Here is a 9330-nt window from a genome sequence, read left to right on the forward strand (position 1 = left end):
ATCTCACCTTGACTGGGTTGCTGACTGAGGGAATCTAGGGATGTTTGGAGAAAATTTAGGCATGAGAGGACAAGTGGACTCAAGTCCTTGCTAAGATATAGGGATGTTGGAGACAATATAGAATAAGGTTATTAAATATGCGTTCGTACACAATATTTTATTAAGTTTGGAGGTTGAAGATAAATGATGAATTAATATTTAAGATATTAATTTCTTTAGCCACATGATGGATGAGCTGGCAAAGGGAAGATGAAGTGGAGATGGAAGGTGAGTTGGATAATAGATTAAATAATTTATGAAATCATTTAATATTTGAGACTATAGGATAGGAGAATAATCATTAAACATTAGATATTCAAATGATTGAAGGCAATTTAAATATTTAGATATTCAATTAATTGATCATAAGACTAATTCAATATTAGATATTTAATTAATTAGATGAATAGGATAGATGAATTAATTAATAAAATATTTCAATTAAATTAATTAATAGAAAGACACAAAATGAATTGAATAAATTAATCTTTTCAAATTAACTATTTAATAGAAGAATAAACATTAAAATATTTATTTAATTGCTCATAGCCATTTTTTTGTGTATACATTTTGCCCCTCTTTGAAATTATGTCGAGACAACATTGTTTCAAAGATTAAATCAAGTCTCGATAGTGTGCTTAATGGAGATAAAAATCCTGATTATGTGCCCCCTCGGGAGATTGATCGTGAAATTGTTGAAAAAATTGGTTTGAACGATTGATCTCATGATAATTGAAGAGATCCATCAATTAAAATCATTTGTAAAAAATAAATTAAATTGCCCCATTGAAAAGCATTAATTACCCTTTCAAATAGTAATTATAAAATTAACCAAGGTTAATTTTAAATTCATTTTCATCCTTGTCAACTTGTGAAGAAAATTGTCTTGGTGAGGTGGTGAAATGGTGATTCCTTTGGAGAACCATAGATTTGAGCATGTTCGACGATATCAGCGACCTCCTAAGTATGGGTTTCCAGTATGTATCTTATCCTGAGCTTTGTTTTCAACTTGTACAATTTTTCATGTTTTTTTGGTGCATTTTTGGATTTTTAATTTTTTTGCGATTTTTGGTATTTGGTTAGCGCTTTTGTATTTAGGTTTAGCGCATTTGCATTTAGGTTTAGCGCATGTGCTCATTTTGGTAGTGCATGTGTTAGAAATGTTAGCGCATTTGCTTAGGTTAGCGCTTCTGCATTGTGTGTTTGCGCTTTTGCAACTAAAGTTAGCGCATTTGGTTTGTTTCATGCATATGTTCGTAGGGTTATTGCTTTTGTTAAAATAGTTAGCGCATATGCTTTGGTTAGCGCCTGTGTTGAATAGAATAGTGCTTTTGTTAAAAAGGTTACCGCATATGCTCTAAATGAATGTTTGTGATAGATTTCATAACCAAAAATCACTTTGTTGCCTAGATTTAGGTGTGTCTGATGCGCAATTATGATGAATAGGTACTTGATTGAGTGATCGATAATATTTGATAGATTGATTTGATTTTTTTTGATAGATTAGCTCTAAGAAATTGATTTAGTTTCTGATGAAAGAGCATAGCAGAGTTTTGATTGAACTCAATGATTGATAGATAGGTTTAAAATGATTTGATAGCCTGATTTACTTCATTTTGAAAAGATTGATATGATAGATTAGAGATCTCTTTGATTTGATAGATAGATAAGTGATGATTGATCAAATTCTCTTGGTAAATAGGAGAAACTTGATTTTCTCCAGTGTCGAGAGAAATTCTCGATGATGCAGCTTTTAGTGCCAGAGCTTACACAGGCAGAGGTGAGACATATAGATGCTTGAGGATTACTCCATCTGTTATACATGCCTAATATTACCCATAATAGGGGTTTGTTGATAGCATTAGCCGAGAGATTGCATAGAAAGCATAACACTTTCCACCTGCCCATGGGTGAGATTAGTGTGACCCTTGAGGATGTGTATAGGATTCTTCATATCCCAGTAACTAGTGAGCTAGTTTAGTATGATTTTCAAGATCGTGTAGGGATAGAGGCTTGCAAAGCCATATATAGAGATGAGAGTATCTCGAGAGGAGAGATCCGATGGCAGGATATGATTATGTATTATGAGACTCTTCCTGTGATTCTTATAGGTTTGATTGGGGGATTTATTTGTCCAGATAGGAATCTTGAGGTTTTTTTGTTGGTTGGGGTGAGATTCTTCAGAGCATGATGCAACATCGGACTCAATATGTGTGGGGTGTTTGTATGCTTGCTCATTTATATCATGACCTTCATCAGGTTTTTTATGATGATAGTGCTAGTCTATCAACATGATGTACACTTTTGCAGATCTAATGCTAGGAGAATATTTCTATTACTCATCCTATCCATCATAGAGCTCGTGGAGAGTGGCAACCATATGTTTATCTATATGCAGGTATCCTTACTAAGCATAAGCTGGGTAAGAAGTTGGCTATGCATAAAACAAAATTCATTATGACTCACCCTAGTTTTTGGCCATCCTAGATTCCTAATGAATGGCATGAGGTGAAGCATGGTACTATTACAAGATACTTTGGAATACCATTTGGAATTGGAGTCTCACTTAAATAAATGTGGAATTGAATTTGTAGTGTCATAAAATTGTGACCCTTACAATTTATGGCCACATTAGGGTCTTCATGTTGGCACCCTTGCAATTTATGACCACATTAGGGTCTTCATGTTGGCGAATTGAATCCTTGGATAGTATTACTTGGAGACCATATGTTGATTATGAGCCATGGATGGATGATACACGGACATTACCATTTATTATGCAGAGTAGATATCTCATTGGTCGGACTCCAAACATTGTTGAGAGATAGTTGATGAGTTGAATTCTTAGATAGTTTGGTATCATTCATCGTATGCCTACTGGTGTCACGATATGTGCTCGGCAGTACAAAGATAGGCGAGATTGGGGACCTTCTTTGTCATTTGATATTGCCTGTGCAGAGTTTCTTGCTACTCCTAGGGTGGCTTATGATATGAGATTGCGCATTCTTGATCTTGGGGTTACTACAGATTACGCTCAGTACATATTAGCACATCCATTTCCTCGTATTACTAATCTAGCAAATCCTCCTCCTAGCTTGGGAGATGAGGATGACGATTAAGGTGATCCATTTGTTAGGAGATGGAGACGGAGACGAGAGCTTAGAGCTACTCAGGAGTCCGAGGGAGGTGGAGATGAGGGTGGGGATGGAGGTGGTGGCAGTAGGAGACCCAAATGGAGAGGAGCTCAATTGAGAGTCCGTGGAGGACCATTTGGACTAGTTGGCAAGATTAGGAGACCGCTTCCTGTGGGTGGGAGAGATGTTGGATGGATTGAGAGGGATACTGGCAGGGTAGGGATGAGATCACTGAGAGGTTTTCCATTGATAGGAGGAGGCAGGATGACTTGATTGGATGGGGGTTGCAGGAGAGCCATTGATTTTGGTCAGATTCAGCCAAACACAAGGGTTATTGTAGCTCATGGTGGAGAGGATGAGGATCCAGAGGATCATGTGCAACTCATTAGATGACGGGTTTTGAGAGCTACTCAGACTAAGATTCCAACAAGTGGACAGGGAGGTGGAGATGAGGGGATTGGTGTTCATGTGCCACAGCTAGATTTACCAGAGCAGGATGTACCAAAGCACGATGTGCCAGAGTAGGAGACCATGGATAGTCTTAGAGCACAGATAGATTAGCTTAGAGCACAGATATAGACACTCATGATAGAGAGAGACACAACTATTAGGAGACAATGAGATACTCAGGGCCTTCTTGATCATATTCAGCAGGTTGGATCGGGCACTCTCTCAGCTGATATTGTTAGAGCACTAGTTTGGGTCAGGAAGGAGACTTCTCGTTGGCGATGACTATATGGGGATTTAGTCACAAATAACTAGAGAGCAGGTAGCTATTGTACCACCGCGTTGATGGATACTAGCAGTGGTGGAGTCATGGGGCCTCCTCAAAGGAGTGGTGATCATGGGAGATAGGAATCTGGAGGATCTTCTCATCCACGGCCACAAAGATAGACAGAGTCAGGTGGTAGTGATACAGGACAGTTGTGACTTGACTTTGAGGCACTTGTATTTTTTTATCTGATATCATTGTATACTTAGACTTTTATTGTTTTATGATGATCTATCTGCAGACATGGACTCTATATGATGATGATATTTATTATGCATGTTATTCTATATGATGATGTTCTATATGCATGTTATATGGATGCAGTGATTAGATGGATGATGTTATGATCATTTTTTTTTTTTATCCTTATGATTATTATCTATATGATGATTCAATGATAAATGTTTTTTAATTTTTTATGCACATGGATACAAATGAAAATGATGTGAAAATACAAATGTTTTATTTTATATGCAAATAACAATGAATGAATCTAAGTGCAAAGATGCAACTAAATGATCTTAAAATGGAACTAAAATGAGAATGATCTTAATGCAAATAATAATGATGATTACTATATGATTAATGAAATGCACTTAATTGAATGCAAACTAAATGCAATTTTTGAAATGATTCTAAAAATGAATGCACCTATAATGATCAAATGCAAATTGTTTTTGTTTTTTTCCAAGTATACTCAATCTTTATTCGTGACCGTTGATCTATGAATGAAATGAAATATTTATAATGCAACTGACAATGAATGTAATGCAAATGAATAATGAACTAATCTAAAATGATCGAACTAAAAATTATATTGTCATTCTTCATATGTTATCTTGTAACAGTGCTTGATTTCATCATTGAGATTTAAAATGTTGTAAGAAAATACAAGAAACTTGACATAAGGATCCAAGATGACCTAAGTATTTCTTACATGGATTTTGATATAGCAAGTTAATACAAGCAATTTGATACAATGAGTCAAGATGACTTAAGTATTGCTTGCAGAACAGACAAGGATTATCTCCTTTCGTGCATGACTTGGAATGTCCTCCTTGATCTTTTGTCGATCATATCCTGAGACAAGTACATACCTTAATAAGAGATAAACCACAGACAACAATCAAAGAAAAATAATCATGCCCCATCATAGTTTCTCTAGTCATGGACATCCTTGAGTTGAATAGAGTACATGATTAGTAATAAAATCAAGCTATAAACACTGAATCTTGTATGTCATTCACATGTTCTTATGGTCATTAACTGATACAATCATCTTGATGAATGATCTTAGATAATCCTTTATTACTTGTTGATTGATTCTTTGGTTTTCGAGTTTCCTGATTCAGTTATCATGAAATGGCTTGATCTTCATTGCTTTGTTGCTTGCTGTTTGTTTCAAAACCCTAGGTGTTTTTGGTTTTTCTAAGTTTTCCAAATGTTTTGGATTTTTAAAAATTCAAAAGATCACCTTAGCAAAAGGAATTAGGATTTTTCCCCTAGCGGAAACAAAAATTTATTACGGATATCTGAATTGATCAAGATCCAAACCATGGCGGGATACAAATGCAGATTAATTGATTCTGATAAAATATAAGATAGTGAATACAACAACTGTGTCAAAGATTGATAACTGTTGGTAAGTTGCATATTTTCTGCTAAATGATTCAGAGCAATGGATGCAAAAGATAGAATAGATAAGGTAAGACATGATGAAGTGGATAGATGTGGTAGAAGCAGATAGGATGGAGTGAATAGGTGTGCAAAGCGATCTCATAGATGGAGGAAATCACTTTTTAGATAGTGCCCGTTTACCAGGTTTTCACCATCTAAATTTATTGCATTTTTCTCTCTTTTTCTTTCTTTTTATTTCTTTTAACTGTTTTATGCTTTTTTTAGGGATTTTCTGCTTTTCTGATTTTTACTTATTTCTTCAGGACTTTATATGCTTTTTATTGATTTTTTCCAGGACTTTATATGCTTTTTATTGATTTTTTTTCTAGGACTTTATATCTCAAGCATAGAATTTCTTGAGATGAATAGAATTTATAGTTTCATCAAACCAATCACCTTCAGGGGTAGGTAACTTGTATGCTCTTGATCCATATGCTACTACTATGACAAAAGGTCCTAGCCAATTTGGTTCAAATCTTCCCTTCTTTTCTCGATCTTGCTGATTTCTTGGATTCTCCCTTAGAACTTTATCTCCAATCTGAAAAATGTGTGGCTTGACTCTATGGTTATAACTTCTTGCCATTCTTTGTTGATATACTTTCAAATGATCTGTTGCATTTTGGTGATGTTCTTGAATCAGTTCAAGTTCCTGGAGTCGAGAGACTTGTTGCTCTTCTTCTAGTATAAGACCTTTCAAATATACTCATAGAGAAGGTATCTCTACTTCTATAGGTAATATGGCTTCTGATCCATAGACCAAACAATATGGAGTTGCCCCTGTTGGAGTGCGGATGCTGCTTTGATATGCCCAGAGAGCAGGATTTAGCTGAATGTGCTAGTCTTTTCCAACTTCATTGACTTTTTTCTTTAAAATTTTCAAGATAGTTTTGTTTGATGCCTCAAATTGACCATTTCCCTGTGGATAATATAGAGTAGAAAACCTATGTTGGATATGAAATTGTTCACATAGATCCTTCACATCTTGATTCTTAAATGGTCTTCCATTGTCAGTGATAATGGTCATAGGAACTCCATAGCGATAGATTATATAATTCAAAATGAATGATGATATTTGTTTTCCTATCACTATTGCTAGAGGCACTGCTTGAATCCATTTAGTAAAATATTCAGTAGCAGTCAGAATGAACTCATGTCCATTAGAAGATGAGGGATTTTTCTTTCCTACCAAATCAAGGCCCCATTGAGAAAATAGCCATGATCCTGTCATAGGATATAATTCTTGTGCTGGTGCATGAATGAGATTCCTATGGATCTGACATTGTTTGCATTTCCTAGAATATGTGAATGAATCTCTCTCCATAGTAGGCCAATAGTAACCCATACGAAGAAGTTTCTTAGCTAGTGTTAAGCCACTTGAGTGTGTGCCACAAATACCTGCATGAACTTTGTTAAGAAATTTCTCAGATTCTTCTTGTTCAAGACATCTCAATAAAGTACCATCTAGACCTCGCCTATATAGGATATCTACAATAATAGTATAGTGAGAGGACTGACGGATAAAATTCCTTTTTTGATTGCAGGATAGGTCAAGAGGAAGGATAATCTCTTTTAAGTATTGATAAGTTTGACTGTATACGAATTGACTGGTTCCTCATATATGGAAAATTTGGTATATATGATAGGATTGAATGGTAGGGGTTAAGATATCTTCCACGATAAATTCATAACGATGTTGATTCTCCTAATTTTGTAAGAGAGGTGCTATTGTAGCCATTGCATCTATTTCTTTATTCTCATTTCTTGGAATCTCGATGAATGATATTTCTTTAAAGTGTTCTTTAAACTCCTCTACCAGTTGTTTGTATGGCATGAGTTTGTCATCCTTAGTTTGGTAATCATCATTTATTTGGTTGATGATAGAGCTGTGAATCACCATAGACATGTAACTCTTTGACATTCCATTCAATGGCCATTTTAAGTCCAATAGTCAATGCTTCATATTCTGTAGTATTGTTGGTGCATGGAAACTGCAATCTATATGATTTCAAAATTGTGTGTCCCTGAGGTGTGATGAAAAATATTCTTGTGCCTGATCCATATTGTGTGTAAGAACCATCAAAGTTCAATTCCCAAAATTTTGTACTTACTGTCAAAATGTCTGCATCAAGAAATTCAATGTGCAAAGGCATGTCATGTTGTAAAGGTGCTTCAGCCAATTGATCAGCAGTGACCTATCCTTTGATAGCTTTTCGATCAACATACTATATATCAAATTCACTCAGTATCATAACCCATTTGGCTAGTCTTCCTGTCAAGGTTGACTTGCTCAACAAATACTTTAGTGGATCTATCTTTGCTATTAGTTTCATGAAATGAGTCAACATATAATGTTGCAGCTTCTGAGTTGCAAACACAACTGCCAAACATGTCTTCTCTATTGAGGAATAATTCAGTTCATAGCCAACAAGTGTTCTACAGATGTAATACACTGCTCTTTCTTTTCCTTCTTCATCATGTTGAGCTATGAGAGATCCTAATGATACATTTTTCGCTGAGATATAGAGAAACAATGGTTTCCCTTTGGTTGGTGATACTAGTATTGGAGGATTCACAAGATATTCTTTTATTTGCAAAAAAGCTTCTTCACATTTCTGATCCCATTTGAATGGAATATTCTTATGTAGAAGATGCGTGAATGGATGACATCTATCTGCTAATTGAGAGACAAATCTCCTGATTGATTGCAATCTTCCTTGTAAAGATCTCAATTGACTTATGTTCCTAGGTGACTCCTTTTCCATGATGGCTCTGACCTTTTCAAGATCTACTTCAATTCCGCGAGCTGATATAATGTACCCAAGAAGTTTTCCAGAGGTTACTCCAAATGCACATTTCTTTGGAATTAATATCAACTGATATCTTTCCAGCCTGTCAAAAATCTTGCTTAAGATATTAAAATGTTCTTGTCTTGTATGAGATTTTGTAAGTATATCATCTACATAATCTTCCATAAATGTATGCATCATATCATGGAAAATTGTCATCATAGCCCTTTGATAAGTCGCTCCTGCATTCTTAAGCCCAAATGGCATAACATTCCAGCAATAAGCTCCCCATGCACAGGTGAATGTTGTTTTTTCTTGATCTTCAAGTGCAATTCTTATCTGATTATATCCCGAAAAGCCATCTATTAATGAAAACATCTCATTTCCTATTGATAAGTCCACAATTAGATCAATGTTTGGTAGAGGGAAATCATCTTTGGGACATGCTTTATTCAGATCTCTGAAATCTGTATAGACTCTTATGCTCTTATTTGGCTTTGACACTGGTACAATACTTGAAACCCATTCTGGATAAGCAACAGGTCTTATGAAACCCACATCTAATAGTTTCTTCAGCTCAATTTTTACAAGAAGAGCAATGTGTGGATGCATCTTTCTTAGCTTTTGCTTAACTGGTTTTTCTTTTAAATCCACATTAAGATAATGCATGATAAGATCTAGATTGAGTCCTAGCATGTCTACATAGGACCAAGAAAAATTTATTTGTCTTTTTTTAAAGAATTCCATGTATTCTTTCCTCTCTTCATCTGATAATGAGGCAGCATAATGAAGTATCTTAGTATCCTTTGATATACCAATGTTTACTGCTTCTGTTGGTTCTATTAGGATAGCAGATCTCTCCTAAAAATATGCAGGAAGAATGTCAAACTTTCCATCTTCTAGTGCCTCAAAGAGGTTTTCA

Source organism: Cryptomeria japonica, chromosome 9 (assembly GCF_030272615.1).
Source record: "Cryptomeria japonica chromosome 9, Sugi_1.0, whole genome shotgun sequence".
Classification (NCBI taxonomy): domain Eukaryota; kingdom Viridiplantae; phylum Streptophyta; class Pinopsida; order Cupressales; family Cupressaceae; genus Cryptomeria; species Cryptomeria japonica.